Genomic DNA, 24,095 nt, shown 5'->3' with positions numbered 1-24,095 from the left:
GAGAAAGGACACCTCCGATGGCCATCTGGGGTGCGTCTGTTTCAACCATACCTGGACAGGTGGGATCCGGATGTCTTAAGATGGGAGCCTGGGAGAAGGCACATTTCAAGGTTTCAAAAGCAGTTTCTGCTACAGGTGACCATGAAAACTCTACATTTTTCTTAAGCAATTTAGTAATAGGAGATGCCAACTCAGAAAAACGATCGATAAATCGCCTATAAAAATTGGCAAACCCCAAGAAGCTTTGTACTTCTTTCACGGTTCTGGGGGATGGCCATTGAGTAATCACCTCCACCTTTTGTGGATCCATACTGACCCCCTCAGGTGTCGAAATGAATCCCAAAAAGGCAACTCTGGCCATGTGGAATTCACAGTTGTCGAGCTTGACAAACAAATGGTTGTCTCTTAGTTTTTGCTTTACTGACGGCTCATGCCCTTTGTGCTCCTCCATAGAGGATGAATATATGAGGATATCATCTGTGTAAACAATGGCATAGATATCCAACATATCTCTCAATACCTCGTTGATAAAGTATTGAAACACAGCAGGAGCATTACAAAGCCCAAAGGGCATAACTAAGTACTCATAAAGCCCAAACTTAGTGCGAAAGGCTGTCTTCCACTCATCGCCTTGTTGGACTCGCACTAAGTGAAATGCTCCTCGTAAATCTAACTTCGTTAAGATTTTTGCCTTTTTCACCTGGTCTAACAAGGAAGATATCAAAGGCAATAGGTATCTGTTTTTTATTGTGTTGTTATTCAAGATGTGATAGTCAATGCAGCATCTGAGACCTCCCTACCTTTTGAGGATAAAAAAAGGTGGAGAAGACGCTGGGGATCTAGAAGAACGGATAAAACCTATGCATAACATTTCGTCCAAATATTCGCGTAAGTAGAGATTTTTTTTTCAGTGAGGGAGTAAATGCGGCTGTAAGGAATCTGGGCTCTGGGTATCAGGTCTATCCTACAATCGTAGGGAAGATGTGGTGGAAGAGTCGTAGCCTTTTGTTTGTCGAACACATCTGCCCATTCTATGTAACAAGAGGGGAGTTCAGATTTGGTTGGTATACAGGATCACAGCAAAGGGGCTAAGACTTTAGGTTGTCTTACACAGTGTGCTCTACAGAATTCGGAAGAAAATGTGATTGTTCTCTGTCTCCAGTATATGGTTGGATTGTGCTGTGATAACCAGGAAACCCCCAATACAACAGGAAACTGTGGGGATTTAATCAGATCAAAAGTGACTGTCTCTGTATGTACCTTTTCAATGCACATGGACAGGGGAATGGTAGCGTGTGTAACCGGGCCAAAACCCATGGGACTCCCATCTATGGTTTTAACTTCTTCTTTTAACTGGCTTAGCTTCTATCGGAATACCTCCCTTAGCGGCCCACTGGATATCCATGAAATTACCGGTAGCCCCGGAATCAACCATTGCCTGAACCCTGATGTGCTGACCCTCCCATTCCAACCATGTGTCTATATGAAAATGCGAAAAGAGTGTGCATGTGCATTCCGTGACTAATGGTGGGGAGACTATTAAGCCAGAACCACCTGAAATTCCTGTTCCTTAGATCTTAGGTTATTTAGTTCCCCTGCTCCTTTTGTCTTTTCGGTTTGATGGGACACTCCCTCAAAAAGTGCCCCTGTTTGCCGCAATAAAGGCATAACTTCTGGTCCCTACGCCGCTGCCTTTCCGCGCTGCTAATAGGACCTTTTATGCTTCCTATTTGCATTGGTTCGGTTTCTGCCCCAGGCCTCTCCGACTCAGTGAACTTTTGCCTGTATGTTAGAAGTTGTGCCGCCGTCCGCCCCCTCTCCTTCTTCCGCTCATGTAACCTATGGTCGAGTTTCACTGTCAAATCCATAAGGGCCTTACAGGCATCAGGCCGGTCCACAACCTGAGCCAATAAATCTTTGAATTTATCTTTAAGCCCCCTATAAAACAAGACGGTTCTCTTCTCTAAAGGCCATCTAGCTTCCACCACCAGGCGATTGAATTCAGTGATATAAGTAATTAAATACCCTCAGGTTTGTACTGGATCAGGGCAAGGAGGCAGTACTGATTCTGTTGGACCTATCCGCAGCGTTCGATGCTGTCTCTCACAACATTCTTTTAGATAGGTTGAACCACAGCTGAATTAACAACAAGGCTCTCGCCTGGGTTACATCATTCCTAGACAAAAGAAACCAGATCGTAACTCTTGGTAGCTACAGATCTGAAGGGAAGTGGCTATCATCAGGGGTCCCTCAGGGCTCCTCCCTGAGCCCTACCCTCTTTAATCTTTATATGTCTCCTCTCCTCTCGCTGATTGCCACCTTCAATATTGTATCAATTGCCTAAGCAGATGCCATGCAATTGATCCTCACCGTAGACAAAAACTCCACAGCAGCAGAAGAAAAGTTCCATCACTGCTTTACCGCAGTAATGAACTGGATGGAAATACATCACCTCAGATGCAATAGTTCTAAAATAGAAATCATGCTGTTCGGAAAGTCCAATGTTTTTTAGACCCACCCAATGGTGGCCCCCCAACTCAGACGCCCCGCCCACCACAGTTGACACTGCAAAAAATTTAGTAATAAAATTCGACCCAACACTATCCTTCCATAAACAAGCACTTACCATCGCAGGCATGTGTTTTCCAAACTATAAATACCCTTCGAAATTTTTTTATTTTTTTAAAAACCTTTATTAAGTCAAACAGAGCAATACAGGCGCAGGCCTACAACCACAGGGGCCGGCCGCAAAATCAGGAGATAAAGACAGGAGCATTGTAAATGTGTACGATAAAAGGAGGAATCACGTTATAGTCGTAGTACGTGGTCGTAGCACAGCGAAGCACAAGGATAGGAGAGGTTTCATTTTTATAATATTGAGAAGGAGGCAGCGGCTATATCAACAGAGGCATCACACTACACAATAAACAAAAAGAGACGGGAGGGGTGTACCCCTCCATGCAATCAGAAATCGATGATAAGCAATAAGGCCAAAAACACCCTACGCCCGCCGAAGGCAGGCCAGGAGTAAAGGTCAAACAATGGCTAGCAATTTAGCAAGAACATCGTGTGGAAAACCCACCCGTACAAGACAGAAAGAAGAGACAAGTGCAGATGCCTAACAGAAAAAGGAGGTAAGAAGAGGATATAGCCAACCCCTTTGGGAAGAAAGAGAGAAAAGGACCATAGAACAAAACAAACTAAAATAACAAAACCCCTCCAACACCCGCCACCCTACATCACCGTAATGGCTATGGCCTACCCCACTAACAGCATGCCTGTCGCCCCAGAGTCACCCTAAAGAAAGGAAATAAAGAGAGAAAGAAGAAGACAATAAAAAATTTTAAAAAAGGGAAGAACGAGGAGAGGAGCAGGCGATACAGATACCCGGTCCCCCTCACCCCCGCAACCAAAATCGTAGAGACAGAGGCCATAGAAAGTACAAAGATCAGCAAGCGCACAAAACGCAATCAGTAACAGCCCCACAAGACGTGTCCTTGAATCACCATTAACCAGCAAGAAGTCCCTCCAAGACCCAAGCGAGGTCACCCCTGGCCACTTCTGTGAATAGTAGAACTGCTAAACAGCCTTGCAGTCAGGAGACAGGTCGATACAAAAAGTTCAATCCTTCCAGGCGGATCAGGCAGCGCCGTCGCACAACATCGTCCCAGCCACCAAGAAACAACCGACGATGCACGGCGGCGGCCAGAATGCAACAATACCCGGACCACCAACAAGTCCAAGTCCAAAAACAAGTCTGCCAAGCACGGAAAGGAAAGCACAGGATGCGGGAAGCACCGCAGCACAGGAGCCAGATCCATTCGCACCCTCAAAACTGTAGACTCATCCGGGGAGCCCGGCACAGCGACCGAAGGAGATTCAGCGGGACTAACTCGGGGGAATGCCACAACGCCACAAAATGGTGGATCAGCAATGGCAGCGATCCGTACCTCCAAGTCCCGGGAGTTCCAGAGCAGAGCAATCCGCAGGGTAACCAGAGCATCCAGCACGTGATTACGCGTAAGCGTCTCACCATGTAGCCGAAGTCCGGGGGTCTCAAATTCAGCGGTGTCTCCGTCCCCGGGAGGGGTGCACTTCAAGGCGCCATCCGCCATCTTAGCCACTTCGTTCTCTGCCACTTCCCCTCCACCTCCGAGTCCAGTCCGACCACCAGAGGCAACAGGTCTCACGGCTGATCGTCGGCAGTCGACGTCTGGTGCGGAAAGGAGAGTCACCGAAAGGCCGGGTGCGCTCCCCGCAGCTCTCCGTGAGCCAACCGCCGGTTCCCGGACGGGAATATTAACATGGGCGGGCGTCACACCCAAGGGGAACCAGGCGACACAGCTTCTCTCCGGCTCGTCGACAGCTCGGGCATACGGGGCAACCCACTATTGGGAGTGGGTCAGCACCATCTCTCCCGTCTCGTGGCTCTCAGGCTCCCACTGACCGGTTTCTCATCCAAACCAGGGCCGCCAACACTACGAACACTGCCGGGCAACCTCTGCACTCGAGGCCCCGGCGTCAGCGCCACGAAGGCCAGCAAGCAGACGAGGGCAGTTCTTCGGATCTACTGCACGGTGGAGCCCCAAAAATAGATGGTAAGTGAGCGCTTCTCCCTAACAACGTAGATCAAAAAGCCTCGCTCAGGATTATCAACAGGATAGGCGTGCAGGGAGGAAGGGATCTCAGAGCGGAGCGTTCATGCGACTGTTCCGATCGCCATCTTGGCTCCTCCCTTCGAAATTTTTTTGACCTACTCCCACTGCACGCCAGGAAGACTGTTGCGGTGGCCCAGGTTCTGTCACGTTTAGACTACTGCAACAGTCTTTATGCAGGAACAAAAAAGACAGTGGTGAAAAGACTACAAGTAGTCCAAAACTCCGCCGCAAGGTTGGTACTCGGGCTCCCCAGGCACTCTCCTTCAGCTGAAGCGCTAAATACTCTTCACTGGCTACCAGTCCACAAAAAGATCTTGTTTAAAATCCTCACGATTACCTATAAAGCCATAAACGAATCAGGCCCAGAATATCTGAGAACTAAAATCAAGCGCTATCACACTAAGCGAACTCTGCGGTCCACATCAGAGAATCTACTAACCATCCCCAATTACAAACTGAAAACCCGGGGAGGAAAAACCATGGCAGTACTGGGGACAAAAGCCTGGAACACCCTGCCAACTCAATTAAGGCACACCCAAAATGAACTCACCTTCAGAAAGCTCCTCAAAACATGGATTTTTGCCACCCCAGACCACCTTGCACTGTCACTAATATAAACTCTTGTTCCCTTCTTAGTTTCCTTTTCCCTCCGTTAAAACATTTTCTTACTGTCCTCATAAGCGCCAAGATGCTCCTTGGAGTGAACGTTGAGCTATACAAAACCCTTTTCATTCATTCATTCAAATCCTTTGATCCTTGTTTTAAACTCAATAGTTCTGTGTCTACGGATTGTACGAAGGAATGTCTATCAAATAACCTCTTTAATTCCTCTTTAAACAACCCATAATTGTACAGAAAAGGATCATTACGTTCCACTAAGGGAATTGACCATGTGGCTGCAACTACCCCCAAATATGATAACACAAAGGCTACTTTGGCTGGTTCAGTCGGGAAAAAAAGCAGCCTTCCACATGAAGTGCAACTGACATTGATTTATAAAGGCTGAAAATCGGGAGGGGTGATCCAGCGCTCTCACCAAAATATTGCACAAATAACACTATCTACTACCACCAAACTTACAATACAACACTAAGCCCATATCAACAATAGAGCGACTGAATCATGAGGCGATAAGATCTAAATATGTTGTTTAAAACCATCTACAATAATCAAGACCAGCTTGTCATTTTAGAAAGTTTATTTAAACACATCTAGGAAAACTTAGGTTTTGGTATTTTATTAAACAAGCATTAGAAAATGTCATAAAGAAAGAATTATTCAGTATTAATAAAAAGAGCATAAATCAAGAATTATTATTCATTAGCAGGAATAAGTAAAATTAAGCATTTCCAAAATCCTAACTATTTCTCTGTCTCTACCCTCATCACCTAGTAATAAAGTAATTAATAAAAACTCCTGTCCTCACGTGTAAAGTCCATCAGCATAACATCGTCCTCCAGAATTTCTCGAGCGTAAGCCAACTATGTGTTCTCTGAACCTATTCTTATACCCTAAATTAAGCTGAGCTAACTATTTTTCACATTCCAGCAGACGAATTTTAGTTCTCCATTGGCTGAGCCACCTCGTACCACAGTAAACTGTGACACCTCCTTCTTACATGCCCGGGCAAATTCACTTGTTCATTGTTCATTTAGAAGTCTTGGCAGTTCTTCCTTAGGCTGCTACATTTTGTAGCGAAAGCTTCCTTTCAACCTTGAGCCTGTCAGCTCTGAACTCCCGTGGCACGTTAGCAAACGTTAGCAAATTTCTCCAAAGAGTCATCTTTTTTAGCAGTTCAATCCAAAACCTTTCAAAATAAAAGCTCAGAGGCTTTTTCCATCCTTCTCAGAATTATTTTCTCTTGAGCCATTTTCATTAATAGGCCTCTTTTCAAAGAGCGTCAATTTTCTGCGCCACCTCTCCTGCGCCACTTTTAAAAGTGTATTATTTTTCTGCAGCCATCTCTAAGCTTCATTTGTAAAACTATTATATAAACAAACACAAAGAATAATTAATGAAAGAAATACAGTTTGTTCTGTTGCCTCCCATCATTGCTAATAATTAACCCATTAGTCTAAATTACCTAGCAGTAAAGCACAAATAAAGCAGCATTTTATATCTACCAGTCTTCATGAATCCATAAAACCTTATGTGCACCTAGAATAGTAGAAATGACATCACATAGACAAGGAAAGCAAAATAAGCACATGCCATTATTTTAAAAACAGCTGCTATTAGTTATGACATGACAATAGACAAGATTAATTTATTATTTTCCACATACATAAGAATGCAACATAATGCACATTTATGAGCACACATGTTAGTTTCCCGCGTGTTTTGTGAAAATGCAACTTTAAACTAGATTGAATTAGCACACATACAGCACAAATTGTTAGCATTATTAATTTATTTATGGAAATGTGACTTCACGGGTTTAAACAGATTTCTGTTTTCTATCCCGATCCATCAGGGGTCTCACATGAAGAGGGACCGCCTCCTTCAGCATCTTTTGGGGCATCTTGTGCCATGCTTCTTGTCGTGGGTATTGAAATGATATAATGTTCAGGTAGTCAGGATGATTTACCCAAGATGTAAGTTTATTAGTAGATCAATACAAGTTCCATAGAAAATCCCACCAGGAGCTAGATGTTGGATGCTCAGCCCACTCTTCTCAACTGTCATTCCACAGACATACAGGCACACACACATTCTGAACTCTCTGACATCACGCACTCTAACATTCTACATAGACTCCACATTCACTCTGGCTTGAGCAACTAGAAAGCGGTAGAAGCTATTTACAACATATCCCCTTTTCTTCACAGGGAATAAACAGTAAATGAAAACAATTACTTATAACTAAGCCGACATACCATTATAGATAAACTTGTAAAGAAATCGTCATATGGAAAAAGGAAAGAGAGAAAGAAATGGATGAAAAGTCAATATAATGTGATAGATAATTTTGTAAAGAAGCGGCAGGATAAAAGTAAAGAGAGGAAGAAATAAGAGAATAGAATAAAGGAAACAAAGAAATAAAGTAAAAGGATAAACCATGTTTTAAACTATAAAACATGGCACATATCTCTTTCTTCTGGAGAAATTAAATAATGTAAATTAATTAATACATTTTTAACAATGGAAATACATCACCGGTGAGCGAATTCTCTCACCCGAGTTCCTAAAGTAAAATATTAGCTTGTCCACAGATACTTCAAGTAGCTCCCGTAAAGTGTAATGTGAAGAGATCTCGGGAATTAGAGGAGTGGCAGTCTGTCTTTCGAGTAGTGTAGAATATACTTTCTTCGTCTCAAAATATCTTAAAAACAAAGTTTCCACAAATATTATATAGTAGAAACAGCTCCGATCTGACATGTCGATAAATGACTTGCCGTGGCGTTGTCATGGTGATGTAGCTCAAGATGGCTTCCGACGTTGTATTTGCGTCCTTTCTGTGGATAGTTGGGCTTGTTAGAGCAACGTGAACAACGTGATGCAAATGTTGTTTTCATCAGGCGATCGAGCACAAGCTGACAGTGACGTATTGCACAATCATCTCGGGGACGCTCCAAGGAAAAGTTTGTTTGCTCGAGCCAATTTTCAAAGGTAACGACTTTCAAGTTAGTTTCACCATTGGATTAAAGTTATTTAAAAGTATAGTATTCACGATACATGTCTTGAAGATTTTATAAATCACAGTTTCCATTTGTTTCCATAAATTCAGATTAAGTGGCAAACAAAATGCATGTTCATTTTTCACAGTGCGACTTCCACACAGAACTGAAATACTGCCCAAAATGTCACGTAAATGTTGTAATAATCTTGTCAGTCACTACAAATCATTTATATAGTCGTAGATAATAACATTTTCATGTGCTTGACGGAAGAAACTGGAGTACACTGGCAGGCTCACTAGATGGCACTCGATGCTCTAACTGCTAGATAATGTAAGTCCCAGCTAAAAGTGTGGATGAACGATCTCTTCTAATGTCGAGAGGTAGCAAGTATGTATTCTTGACACTGTCTAACAAACTTAACTTCGTAGTGAAATGCAGATGAATAATTTCTAGTGATGTCTTTGTTTGGTTAGAAGATTTGGTGTAAAACAGTGAGCGATAGCCTTGAACGACATAGCATCATTTCTTGTAGTTGCTAACTGTTAAATAAGACGCAGCTTGGAGTTCCGCTTCTCATAGTATCACTATTTTAAATAACGCTATTAAAGCTGACTTCACTTCAATCATGAAAGCTAACTGTGGCACTGATTTAGAGTTCAGGGCGACCGATTGGGGGGTCACTGGTGGGGTTATGTAGTGCCGGTTAGCTTATAGGTATGTTTAAAATTATAAGAGTCTTTACCTTGATCCAATTTCTGTTTCTTAAGGTATTAATCCTTGTAGATGCCTTAGTTTGTTTGTAGTAGTTTCTTGCACGCTTTAGGTTCTTCAATCGTCGCCAAAATGTCGTGGGTATTGAAATGATATAATGTTCAGGTAGTCAGGATGATTTACCAAAGATGTAAGTTTATTAGTAGATCAATACAAGTTCCATAGAAAATCCCACCAGGAGCTAGATGTTGGATGCTCAGCCCACTCTTCTCAACTGTCATTCCACAGACATACAGGCACACACACATTCTGAACTCTCTGACATCACGCACTCTAACATTCTACATAGATTCCACATTCACTCTGGCTTGAGCAACTAGAAAGCGGTAGAAGCTATTTACAACACTTCTCTGTAGTGTGTCTACTCTTATTGAAAGCGCTTGTATTTCCTTCTGCAAATTCCCTAACATATGCGCTAAGTCTGCTAAAGTGATCTTATTTTCCTCCATCCCGCCCGGGCGGAGATTCCACGTGGGCTTTGAATTCTGTCAGGCTCACCCGAGTTCTCTACAGGGATGAAAGGCAGGAAATAGATGACAAGATCCCAACTTCCTTCTACCACCGGTCCACCCAACAAAGTCAAAGCAGCACCAGTGAATAGGGGGAAGAGGGGAGACAAGGGAAGGAGAAGGTAGAGGCAGGACACGTTCCACACCACCGAAGCACCACTGGAATCCGGAGGAATACCTGCGAACAGAAGCCCAAATCAATAACCGGCTAGATTAGGAGCAAAGCGTACATAACTGTTATTTTATAAAATCTTCTACCTGAAATTCTCCCCTCTTCCGCTTTTGTCCACAGATAAGGGAAAAGGCACGACCCGTTATACTACTTCCTAAACACAGGTAAGAAATAATGGTTAATACTGATAACACAGAGTCTAAGCTGGGCAGTATGTGGTATGATAGCTGAGTAACTTACCCCCCCCCCCAACTTATGAGGAACTGGAGGGTGGCAAAAATATAGAAAGTAAGCAATAGTAGGTTGTTAGCAGCACAACCTTCTAGGAGAACGAACTTTGAACAAAAATAAACAGCCACCTAAACTGAAGATCCTGCAGGAACATATGATGCCAAGCAACTAGTGATTTCCTTGCAAGCTTCTGTAGGATGCCACCAAGAGATCCTTGCCTCAGGAGATGAATGAGCTGTCTACAGACACTTTTCATGTAACTCAACATCCAATAATGCTCGCAATGTGTGAGCGCAACGTGTATAGAGACCAAGACGTAAGGAAAATGCAGATGCTACGCCGAGCCTTTCAGTAGCACGCCCTTACATAGCAATCGGAAGGGGAGTCCCCTTTGGAACACCTGATACAACGCAAGGGCGTTACCACTAATTGAGGGTTCGGTCGTAGAGTGAGGATAAGCGGGGCGAGCCAAGGAAGAACCCTGCTCTGCGTTCAGGAACTGGAGTCCGTGGGCTTGCATAGTTCTCGGAGGCTACCAAGGACTTGACGGCTTCAGAGGATGCTCACTGGTAAGAGAGACCCGGAAGCGGAAGGAGAGACCCAGAAGAACAAAGAACTGGAAAACAACTAGAACGCGAAGTGCCTGTGCTACCGACGGGTTACTTCTTATGTGGCCGGTGACTCCGCCCTCACCTCCACGTCTGCTACTGCGCTAACACTGGTACAAACATGACAGTTATGACTGCTCTCACTACAACTCCATAATCCATGCAGTATGATGCATTCCAGGAAAACTTTTGAGCAAATTCTTGAATTTACGTTGAACCTCTGAAAGGACACTATGACCCGGTGTTGTTGTGCCTGCTGTTGAAGTTGAGGGTACTTCAGCCTTACGTTGCTTTATTGGTGCTTTTACACTATCACTTTGGTAGGTTTTTAGATGGTTAAGCAAGGATGTAGTCCTGCAAGAATAGTTTTTATTTGTACCCCATGACATTGTCTTATAACATATTCTGCATTGCGCAAATCTGCTCACTATGAACTCGTCTTAAATAATGTTCAAGCTAGATAAATGGCCATGTTCTTCTTATTGTTTTGGTAGAAAGTGTGTTATCCAATGACATTCCTTTATTTCTCGATGACATGATTTTCTGTTTTGTTTTTGATTTTGTTTGTGGTTTTGCAAGGTTCTAACTTTTTTTATGGTAACAAAATTGGCAACTGGGATTGGTAGAATTTGAAAAATGTGCATTGAGAACTGTGCAAAAAATGTAAAAGGGGAAAAAATTAGAATGTATAATTTTCTCCCGCATTGTGAATAGCTGTAACACACTGCTCACCAGCAGTTATAACAACACAACAGACCATGTAATACGTGGCCCTTCTTGAAAACTCGGGAGCCACATCTGCTGCAATAGTCTGTACCTCTGAAGGGACTTTCTGACCGGGAATTGTTGTTGCTGGTGCCACTGATGTAGATGGTACTCCATCTTCCCTCTACTTGATTGCCAGTTAGAGATCTTTTCTATGTTAGATTTTTAAGATGATAGACCATGGATGTTATCTCTAATTTTTTTTTTTTTTATTCGTCACTCTAGAGTGGATTTTTCAACAGAGTGTGCATTGTTACTCGTTTTGGAGCACTTTTGCACTAGTTTTTAATTCCTGATGAGTTTGGGTAAGAATAGGTAGTTTTATGGGTGTTTTGTAGTTATGTTCTATTCGTGAGGTCAGGTGTTGAAATGTATATTTTTAAATTGTTGTTTTTGATAAATGTGTTTGCTAAAATAAAGTTTAATAATTATGTTACTATACATCTAGTCTCAAGCTTTTTGTAAAATATGTTCAAATATCTGTTTTATATTTTGTCATTTGTATTTGTCACTACTGACATTGTGACCTTCGGTGTTATGACCATCGGTGTCACTGTGAAGAAGAAAAATGCATTTTTAATGTAGTTATTTCAACAAATGTATACAAAGGGCAAAGTTAAATTAGTATCCTACTAAATAGCTTCACTGAAGCTTTATGTAAAATATGTCTCTATATACGTGATTTACACATTGTTATAAACACCCGGTATTCGCATCTGTCCTTGGCAATGGCACGCATAGGGTCATACAGGCACTACCTGTGCAATCATCAAGGACGTCTTTTCTGCATCACTCTACAAAGGTGCCTCCTGGCATAGTACTAGTTGGGGGACGAAGTCCCCTTGGCTATTGAGGGTATTTGGGGGCCAACTACCCCCACTTTCTGTTACCTCCAGCAAGTCCCACACAATCAGTTTGATAAGAGGACTTTAGATGCCACCCTCCCCCCCCCCCATTTCTGCACCACTCTGAAAACTGGTCTCCTGGCACACTACTGATTGGGGAATAAAGTTCTCTTTTATGCTAAAGGACCTTGGAGACCAAGAATCCCTCTTGACACTTTCTGTAAGTCCTACACTGCAGGATTTCTGAGAGCTGCTCAGAAACCCTGCACCCTTTTCACGCCATTCTGCAAACACCATTGCTACTTAAAAAATCAATAGAAATTCACTCAAAAACAAAGGTTACAGGGTTGTTATAATTAGGAAATAGAATTAAACAAACCTTTGATATTCACTGAAAAAAACAAATGTTACAGGGACATTATAGTTAGGCTCAGATTTCACACACACGAAACCAGAGAAATTCAGCAGTTATTAGTTAGCTAAGCTAACTATACCTTGCACCCCCATAATGCACTGCTTATGACCTAACATGTTACATCACTGATGGCATGGTCAGTGAGATCACTGATGACATCTCAAATGACATCACTGATGACATAATCCAGTGACTGTGAATATATATGTTTTAGGTTTATGAGTGTAAAATAGACATACCAAGGTGTATTGGTGGATCAGTGGGTGTATAAGTGCCTGATTGGATGATTCAGTGGATGCATAAGTAACTGCATACGCAAATAATTAAATGTCTCAGTGAATGTATGGGTGAGTGACTTGTGTGAATGTCTGTATCTGTCTGTCAGTTGTTGTCAAAGGGGTTGTATAGGTGTGTGAGTTTCTGTATGGGTAAGTGATTCGTTGTCTGAGTATGTGTATGAGTGTAATTTTACACTGGCAAATAGACAAAAGTAATGAAGTTACTTAAAAGTGTATGAATTAACTTGTACACTTGTACTTGTAAGTTAATCACAGATAAGTTACCTTTGTGAATAAGCTCACACTCATACATTTTCATGAGCCTCTCTATGATTGCCGAGACACTTTATGTAGCTTCTGTGTATATAAATATTGTAATTGTGACATTTTGTGTTCTGCTAATGTGTTCTTCTCTTATCATTTTGTAGATGACTGGGCTCACAAAGATAGAATATTTGGATAATGCCACCGCTATACTATTGTGCTGTTAATTTGACGAGTCCCTTGTATTCAGATTTGTAAATCTTTAAATGGTATCACAAAGTTGGGGAGACTCTAAAAATATGTATGGTCTAAGAAGTAAGTCAAAGAAACCCCCATAATAGACATGACACAAACAACTAAGGGTATGGTCCATGGTCTTTGAAATGGAACTTGCGTAGGCCAACTATCACTTGTGCTTCTTGGAACACAAAAGAAAAATGTAAAGGGGAGCCATTACCAATTTTTAAAGGTTTTTATAAAATGCAAGCTATGACTTTCAGCTCTAGGATTGATGGGGAAGGAGTTGTACAATTTTGCTGCCATGACAGAGAACATTCTGTTGCAAAATGGGCAGTTTTGGTCCTGGAAATCACAACAAAATGTTAGAAATTAAAGCAAAGTGTGCAACTTTACAAGGCCAAGAGAATACCTTTTAATGGAACTCGGGAGTCTGCTGACGAAGTGCCATGAAATACAGAATCACCAATCCAGCAGGAATGCCACAAGATCACACTGACTATTTCCTCACTACACACCTGGATTTGCACAGTTCCTTCCATGACATTTTTGAAATGGCACTTTATCCATGAGGGGAAAGGGGAACTGGATGAGGGAGAAATAATGCTGATGTGGAAGGGCCTCTGCCATGCCGGATGGGTAACTTCAAACTCTGACTGCAGAGGAAAAAAATGTTTAATACAATAAATGGCAGATACAATGGGTGATATTCCAAGGTATTCAACACTAGTACTATCCATTCTAGGACTAACATACCTTATCAATTTAGGTTCCTTCCTTTCTCAGCATTTCTTTCTATCTAAATGTTTCGGTATTTCTTTTAACAAACTGATTTACAAAAAAATGATTCCTAGTGCTCAGATTAGAAAGTGAAATCCTCCATACCACACAACGGTGTTTCTTCTCCCAATGTTTGGTACACACACATTTTTCCTCATTAGACATATGTTTCGTTTGCAACCAGCACCGCCTAATGTACACAATCATAGTCCAAAAATTAGGAAATTACAATTCAGCTCTGCCCCAGAAAACTACAGTCCAATTGTAATATTGTCACAAAGCCCACCAATGGTTGCCTTTTGAAAAAGCAACCATGAGTGTTGATTCACATTTGCAATGCACTGTAAAATCTGTTCCTAATATATCAAGTGACGAGAGTCTCTCTGGTCATACACAAAACTGGATTGGTCATTTCTCTGCAGTTTTCTTCTTTTCCACAATGAACAGATCTTCTCTGTACCTCTTCGAAGACAAGTATGAAAGAACCCCAACATCAGCAAGCGTAAGAAGAAATAGTGCCTTTCATTCCACTTCTCACGAGAGGATGCGTCCCCCTTTCTTACAAAATCTTCCTGGATTCTCTATCGCTCTTGACATCTTGATAGAGCCCTGCCGATGGCTCTAGATCTCTGATCTTGAAGGTAATTGGCCTGGGAGTTTTTTGTCCTTTCATTTGCATCTATCCTCTCTTATATTTCCTTCCATTATTTTGCTTAATTTTAGATGTAGTAAATTGGTATATCATTCAGCTCAGTATGAGAATGGTTGCTGCATGTTTGGCATCCTGCTCTTAGGAGGCTATGGCTAGTGGTCCATGCTTCACCAAGGTTATTAACTGCATTTATTACATCAATGGTTAAGCAACTATTAGATTGATCAGATGAACCCTCAGTACTAGGTGCTGCCATTGAACTCACACCTGTTATCCCCAGACCCTGATCCTGCTGTGTTATTTGAATTGGAGGTTGCAGTCCTTATGGATTTCCTTACTGATGATCCAACATTGGAGCAATTGCGGAAACCATTAAAAGTGATGTTGAACCAGATAGCACACATATATACTTTGCCATTGATTGCTCCCAGATGTTTACAAAGCTTTTTGTGTAGTTTTACTAATGATACTGATACCACATATACTCCATCGACTGTTAATGGAGCAGTGTAATTTGGAGGTCACGATGGTTGGTCGGTGATTCCTTGGCACACGAAGCTTGTTCCACATCAATTTCCATGTTGGCCTTCAAGTCCAGGAAGGCTTCAAGTCCATGAATAGGAGTCAAGATTCTCTGAACTGAGTGATACACTCTTCTCGAACCTATCCACCCGTTTCGACTCTCTGGGTGGCTTTGAATGTGTTGGGATTGGTCTTATTTACAGATGTCTACATCACCAAGCTTTTTGGTAGAGATAAAAAATGCATGGTTGCCCTGTGCAGGGGGTGGTGTAGTGCAATCTGTCAGCTGAATGGGGGCGGGAGAAAGGTTTGGTGTTAGAAATGGGATTTCTGGTTGGCTGAGGCTTGCGCCAAAGTCAGGCAGAAACCACCACTCTAGTTAGGGCAAGGAAGTTACACTCCAAAGATAACCCCTGCTCACCCCCTTGGCAACGTGACACGAGCAGTAAGGCTGATCCCGGAGGCAATGTAAGTTAAGTATTTGCGCACGCACCCACCAACAACAACATCCCAGGCCCCCCACAAAAGCAACTCCACGCAAGGTTATATATAAAAATATGAAACACAAAAGTGTCAAAGGGTCTATAGCAAAATCTATGTGTGGTACATTAAACGAAAGAGGTCTGTGTCAACCCATTAAAAGTCTAAGAAAAAACATAAATAAGTGTCCTGTGATCCCTAAAAGGATACCCATCAGTCACCACTCGGAACGGCCCTTCATCATTTGGGATTCCTGTTCTCCATATATTGGGTCCACTACCGGTAAAGATGAAAGGTCAGATCTTATAGCCTTTTATAAACCTGGTAGTGACCGATATGGTTAGAATGTCAAGAAGTGTCAGTAGGTAAATGTGGGGGTGACTGATTTGCAGGGCTAGTGAAGGAATGTGCTTAGTGAAGATAAAATTGGGTGAGGGAGCAACAATGAACAGTTTATTCTGTTTTTTTGCTCGCTCGTCCAACATTAAAAGAGCAGCGAAGGTAGATTTAACAAATATCTACCTAGATGTAAGAAATGGTCGACATGTTTCAGCAATACAGAGGGACTGAAGAGTCCATTGCTTTCATCAGGACCTAGATATTGAATAATGCTACTGCAAAGGTATAGTGAGCAATTAATTAAAAAGTGACTATATCATTGACATACTGCAACATGAAAAAAGATCACCTGGATTCCTAGGTGTAGTCTTTGCTTGCAGGTGTATTGTATGTCACTAATGGGGATAAGAAAGACACAGACAAAAAATAGTAAAACAACCACAGACATAGATATGGTGACGTGTAATTAATCCACATTTAACTGTAAACTTGTTGTTTGGTAGAGGAACACATTGGTTCTGCAATTCATAAACATGAAGACACTTAGATGTGATTCTTACATGTAGCATCGTGTACTTTGTCTTACCATTGTAGTCGAAGTATTGGACCCCGCATCGCCTGGCAACGGCTCAGGGATTGAGGGAGGCACCGCTCTAATAAAAAGGAAGCAAGAAAAAAGACATGTGGTTGCTTCCTTGTCAACTGAAAAGTTACACACACCAGTACTCAGACAGATATATGCCACAGAGTTACTATTTCCAGAAATTATGTGAAAGACATATCATAGTTTGAACCCAAGTTTGTAACGATGAAGAAATGAGGGTCTTGGTTAGTTTCATTAATGTAAAGTTACATGAAGACTAGACAAATGTTACCCAAAAGCCATCATCATGCATAGCTCGTTTACGCTTCACTTGAACCGCGTTACGACGCCAAAAATACACCGGTCTCTAAAGATGTACTGAGAACCGAGTATAAACAGGTCGCCACATAAAGTCTAATGGAAAGAGCAAAACCGCCGTATGAAATACGATAATATGCCTCACCTCTCCGTCGGTACCTCTTCGCCGTCTTCCGAGCCGGTTGGGGAGGTACCAGAACGGAGTTGGGGCTGCGATTAAAAGCAGTTCGCTAATTGGCCCACTGACGGTCATGTGACCGGACCGTGCAGTGAGATATCTAATGGGCCGAAAGTGGTTTGAAGTGAGTCGTTGATTGGTCTATAGCTGGTCATGTGAGCGGACCATGCAGTGAAATTTATTGGGCACCTGTGGGGTCACATGATGTTACTGGTTGCCTGGATACAGAGTCTGTCAACAGTATTTCACTCGTGGCAAAACAAAAAAACGAAGACAGGAAACCGTGGGTTTTCTAACATGCAGAGTCCTCCTTTTCTCATGTACTCAAAGAATTGTGATACACAGTTTATTGATGGTCGCACACGAGTAGATTTTTAATATATATAAACATAGCGAGAGGGTAAATGGGCATGTATTTTCCAAAAAACTGAATAATCCACATATGTCACTGTGTGTCTGATGTGTCCAGGATTTATACTGTATTGATCACATCGATGGCGAGATCTTAACACTAAAAGCTACAGAAAGCGACACAGGAATGACAGCAAACATGGTTATAAAGTGGACCAAGCTATATCATCATTTAATCCACCTTTATTCGTTCCCAACTTGAACACCCATTTTTGTTCTTTGCGTAAAAGAAAGTTGGAATCATCTGTGACGTGGGGAGGGATGTAAGGTTGTTCGAGGAGAGTCCAAACAAACGCAGTTGGAGCATGTTGTTTTTCCAAAAAGTGATTCGTCAGTTTGGTTGCCTGCCTTTTACAACGAATAGTGCTCTTGTGCTCGGAAATACGAATTTTTATTTTCCGAGTTGTCATCCCCACATATTTCAAACCACATGGGCAGGTAATGAGGTAGATCAACTTATCGCTGTTGCAGTTGGTGAATTCCATTTGTTTCCACGGTCTGTTGGTACCTATGTCGATCTCAGTTGACTTGCTGGTTTGTGGGCAGGCTTGGCATGAACCACATGGATGGTGACCTACTATCGGAGGAAGGTCCCAGATTGTGCCAAGAGCCCTTGGCATTTTTATGTGAGGTCTGGTATGGACAAATCGGTCCCTTAAATTAGGACCCCTCTTGAAAGAGAAAAGCGGTGCTTCAATGGTTTCTTGTCCTGAATTCAGAATGGACCAATGTTTTTTTACTATTTTCTGAATTTTATTGGACAAGGTCCCAAAAGTACTAACGCACGTCAGTCTGTTCGATACAACTTTAGGAACTGAGGGTTCCAAGAGTGCCAACCTGTTGTTATTTTTGGCCCGCTTCATGGATTTCCGTACCAATTTAGGAGGGTATTTTCTACAATGAAGCTGGTGTTGTAAAGTTGTTGTATGTGTCTTATATCCTGCTTGGGTTGAACAGTTCCTCTGTACCCTCAGGAACTGACCATAGGGCAGATTCTATCTGAGAGATTTGGGGTGGTGGCTGTCAAAACAGAATAGGGAATTTTTCGCCATCGGCTTTCTGTAGAGCTCTGATTGAAGTCCTGTTGGCGTGGTGAAAATCTTCAAATCTAAAAAAGCAATATTGGTTTTGCTGGCCTCTACAGTAAAGCGAAGATAGTTATTCCTGCTGTTTAACCAACTCTGGAATGCCACCAGGTCTTCATATGTTCCTCGCCATATCACTAGTATATCGTCAATATACCTCTTCCACATTTTTATTGAGGTGATGTAGGGGTTGTCGCTCGTGAGGACATGCTCTTGCTCAAAGTGGTGTACGTAGAGATTTGCCAAGCTGGGGGCAAAAATGCTCCCCATGCTCGTACCCGACGTTTGCAGATAGACCGTGTCTTCAAACTTGAAGAAGTTTTTCTTCATGGCTAAGGTGGCGCAAGCCATGATAAAGCTGACTGGTGTAATGCTGTCCAGATCACGAGCCAACAATAGGGAAGAGATAACTTCTAAAGTTTCGTCTTGAGGTATTGACGTATAGAGTGATTCTACGTCAAAAGAGACAAGATGATCTTTCTCTGTATCGAATTCCATGTCGGGAAGAAGACGTAGCACATCTGGTGTGTCTTTAAGGTATGTAGGCATTTCCTGCACCATTGGGCGCAGGAAATGATCGACGAAGGTGGACAGTGGTTCCAAAATGGAACCAATGCCCGAAATTATTGGGCGGCCTGGTGGTGGCCTTTGGGCTTTGTGCACCTTCGGAAGACAGTAAAAGTAAGGCATTACTGGATGTTCTGTACATAGGAAAGCAGCTTCTTGGCGTGTGACCCATCCCTCTGATAGTGCTTCCTCTACCATCTCGTGGATCATCTTACGCATATCTGCTGTAGGATCTTGAGCTAAGGGGCAGTATGCTTGTCTGTTGTTAAGTTGTCGTGAGCATTCAGTGCGATAATCCCTAGTGTCCATAAGGACAATCGCACCCCCTTTATCCGGTGGTTTAATGGTCAGTTCGGTGTTAGAAGCCAAAGATTTCAAAGCCTCTTGTTCGGCCTTGGAGAAGTTGCAAAAGGTGTCTTGTTCTTTTGAAAACAAAGTTGCAATATCCTTCTCTATAGCTTGTTCAAATGCAAGCACTTGCACCGGAACCATATGGTATCCAGGGTTGAACGTTGATTTTTTCTTTAGACCAGTATTCAGGTTTTCTGGGTCTGGTTCTTTCTGGTTGGATTTAGAAAAAAAGAACTGGTAGTGGACCCAATATATGGAGAACAGGAATCCCAAATGATGAAGGGCGGTTCCGAGTGGTGACTGATGGGTATCCTGTTAGGGATCACAGGACACTTATTTATGTTTTTTCTTAGACTTTTAATGGGTTGACACAGACCTCTTTAGTTTAATGTACCACACATAGATTTTGCTATAGACCCTTTGACACTTTTGTGTTTCATATGTTCAGTTAGGGAATGTGTCTCTGCATGGTCTTTAAACTCCCTTAGGCCCTCCTTCACCTTTTGTTCTTCATATATATAAAAATAGCCTTTGTATTACCATAAACACATTAGATAATCATCACACAGGTACACTGTGCCAACTGGCACTGGGCAGTATTTACAGGGGATTATATACATGGGACATGGCCACGTGGACCACTGTCAGGAATAGTACTTGGTAGAAATTAGCACTTAGAACATAGGATTATTGTAGCATAAAATAGCATTTGTAGAACACAACCAGTAATTACTGGTAAAAGGTAGATACACACTACGCAACCCTAACCACCTTAGGCATATATCACGCAGTGACACAACCTCACTAGTAAAACTATACCAGGTAAAACAACCTCCTAGGCATGAAAAACACATGTAGAGGTATAGGCGTAAAGGCATTGCATATCATGCATAGATCACATTTAGGCAGTTAATCACATCTGTGTCAAAAATCACATAACTGACCCGAGGCCAACTTGGCCTCTCAGGGGCTCACAGGCCCAATGTCCAGAATGTCTGGGCTGGGTGCGCCGGCAGCCAAAGAAGAATGTGCAAGGGCCTAAACGATGCAGCTGCCCACTAAGTGCTGGGCAGCTGGGGAACAGAGCCTGGCACCAGCGTGCCTCCTGGCTCTCCTCTGGGCTTCCAGGTAACACAGTGCCCAAAAACAACGTGGGAGCCTTGTGGGCTCTGAAACAACAATGTGCCCAAACACGACGTGGGAGCCTTGCAGGCTCTAGATAAGCAATGCCCCAATTCACGTTGGAGCCTCGCAGGCTCTAATTCAGCAAATGAGCCATACGTGGGAGCCTCATGGGCTCTAATGACCACAATGCCCACCACACCGGAGGAGTCCCGCTCTGGGGACTCAGGAAAACAATGGCCCCTTTAGTGAATCTGCCCGTCACATTGGGATAGGCGCAGAGTCACTCCGTGTAGACTCCCACCCCACCCCACTCACCGGAGCTCTGGCTGGAGGCTCTGTCTCCTCGGCGGCTGGGTGGCAGACAGGGAGCATGCACCGTTCTGATTTCTCTGGGGTCGTGGGGCTCTCTCTGGTACACGGGGGCCCCACCTGCCTCAGTCCAGGCTTTTTTCTCGCACCGGAGTGCGGGGTGGGCTCCCGTCGGCTTCCGGTTTTCATTCTTGTGCGGGCAGCCAATCGCAGCGCAGCTCCTCCGTCGAGTCTCCTGCAACTTAGCCAATAATGGCGCGGCTTCCCTGAGGGCGACAGCGGCCCGGGCCGATTGCGGTGAATTTCTCGGGCAAAATATGGGGTAGGCTTCCGTTCTGTTACGTGCACGATCCCTGGCGGAGTGGGCACCCGATGGGGGTTTCTGGGCACGGCAATGAGCGGGGTGGGCACCTGCGCTGATAATCAAAGCCGCAACTGGGTCAAGTCGCAAGGTGGGCCCCTGCGCAACAAAAACTCAACAAATAAGCGGGGTAGGCACCCGCTAGGACGGCACCAAGATGCAGGATGGGCACCTGCCAGATGTCCAAAACAAGGGGGGAATCCCCAGGCAGCCTTTCTGCACTGCGGCCTCCAGCAGTCCTCCTGGGCCAAGCTCAGCGCTCCTCAGGACAACAGAGCCCCCTCCTAGGATGAAAAGCAAAGCGCGCCCAGGCGCTATAGGAAACAAAGTCCAGGAAAGTCCTTAGGAGGGCAGGGAGGCAAAGGCTGGGCCCAGGGGCCAGCTCACAGGGTCCTCCAGGCAGGGAGGCAGTCCCCAGTGGCGGTCCTCCTGGCGCCCAGCAGCAGCAGCAGGCCCCCCCTCAAGTTAGGATCAGGAAGAGAGAACATTTCACATGGGGTCACAGCCCCTTTTTATACACATAAATCCTTTGTCTCAGGCTGTCTAAGGAAAAACCAGATGCAACTGGTTTTGGAGTACTCCGTTGTGCTCAGTCCCTCTCCCCATTCACTGGACAGGCTAGGGACATCAGACGCACCACAGAGGGCGGAGCCAGCATTGTGTAGGGAAGGCCCAGCCCTATTCAGGTCCCAGGTTCACTCCTCCCCCCATCTGGCTGTCAATCTCTCTATTCACCACCGGGGCAGACCCATCCTGACTCCTGGAGCAGGCACACCAACCAGCTTCAGCCAATCACAAGCCAGACAGCCACTTCACAAGTATTACACAGACATGCCAACTTCTAGAAGTGGCACTTCCACACTAGACACATTAAATCCATACACATCATCGCGCAGCATTTAATCTTACGAACTCGCACATACCAAACTCGACCCTATACTCCCCATGCATCAGGAACTACCATGGACACACACATTCCCCATGCATTCCTATGGGAGGGCAGGCCACTCTCACAACATGCACTCAGAGTGCGCACGCACTTTACACTGGGACACAGTGGTATAGTGCGCAGAAGCCAAAAACAACCAACACCAAGTCACCTATCAATGCAAAAAGTTTAGGGGTGAACCTGCCAGAAGGGCCAAGTCCAACATTTGGCCTATGTCCCCAGCAAAGTATCCTTGAGAGCCTTGTTAAATGGTAAGCGGGGCTCAGTCGATTCTTGCCCCCGGCTGAAGAACCTCCATAAATACATCAGTCTTAAACTGCAAGGGGGAGCTAGAGATCATAAATGTACTATGAACAAGATCCACTCTTAAATCTATGGGAACCTGAGCTGATGTTTCAAAGACGTTTCGACGCTCAACGTGTTATTGGGGTCTCATCAGGACAGAAAGATGCATGGAACATATTGGCCGAGGAGTATCAATCACTATGGTCCAAAACGGATGAATGAGTTGTTGTAAAAGTATCTAGGACCCTATTTACATATTCCAGATTTATGCCCTTTTGTGGTTATAACAAATCATATCCTTATAAAGGCATAAGAATCATATCCATATTTAGTCATAGCCAATGCAGTTCAAATACGGCAAGGCTACTCCCATAGACTCCTAGAAAGCACAACGCGTTCTTAAACAAACCAAGCCTCCAGCAGCCCGGGAATTCCCCCTACTTCTGTATTGATTTGTCCTAGAACTCCTGGGGCCAGATGTAGGTAGGGAAAATTTACCGATTCTTATTTACCGAATTTTACCGATTCGGTAAATAAGAATCGGTAAATAAGAAGGGGGGAGATGTAGGAACATCCAGATGTTCCTTTTACCGAATCGGTAAAAATCGGTATTTACCGATTCGGTAAGTACCGACCGGTAATGCCCATTCATTCCTATGGGCTTTGAAGCCCATAGGAATGAATGGGCATTACCGGTCGGTATTTACCGAATCGGTAAATACCGATTTTGACAAGGGTGCAGGGGGTGTCACTTTGACACCCTCTAGCACCCCCAAAAAAGGTTCGGGGGCCATGTGGCAGGCATACCTGCCCTAAGGGCAGGTCTGCCTGTCATATGGCACAGGTGTGCATGCACACATGTGCATGCACACCTGAATCGGTATTTTACCATCAAATTGAATTTGATGGTAAAATACCGAATTTGTAGGGCTTGTGGGACTCAGAAGAGTCCCACCTACATCTCAATTTTACCGATTCTGTAAAAATACCGGTCGGTAAATTTACCGACCGGTATATTTACCGATTCGGTAAAATTACCGAATTGCCCTGTTTCCTTCCCCCTACATGTCAAAAGCCAAATACCGGTCGGTAACTGCCGAAATCGGCCGTTACCGACCAGTATTTGCCTACCTACATCTGGCCCCTGGAGTCCTAAAAAGAACTGTGAGTTCTTAGTGACGTCTTATGTCCAACCTTACGTCAAACTCGGCACCTTCCAGGTATAAATATACCAGCAGCTGCCCTAGCAAAACACACGGTGGTTTGGAGCAGATCAGCTATCTACTTGCCCGACGCCCTGCTATAGCAAGTGCCGCAGGAAGCCGACCCTCCCATTGACGCACTGAGAGAGACGCTGTCTTTTTTCCTGCCGAGAAATCCAGCTCCAGTGTTTCCAGTCACCCTTGCGGGTTGCTGGGAGATCGAGT

Source organism: Lissotriton helveticus, chromosome 1_1 (genome assembly GCF_964261635.1).
Source record: "Lissotriton helveticus chromosome 1_1, aLisHel1.1, whole genome shotgun sequence".
In the NCBI taxonomy this organism is placed as follows: domain Eukaryota; kingdom Metazoa; phylum Chordata; class Amphibia; order Caudata; family Salamandridae; genus Lissotriton; species Lissotriton helveticus.
This window is presented reverse-complemented; position numbering follows the sequence as displayed.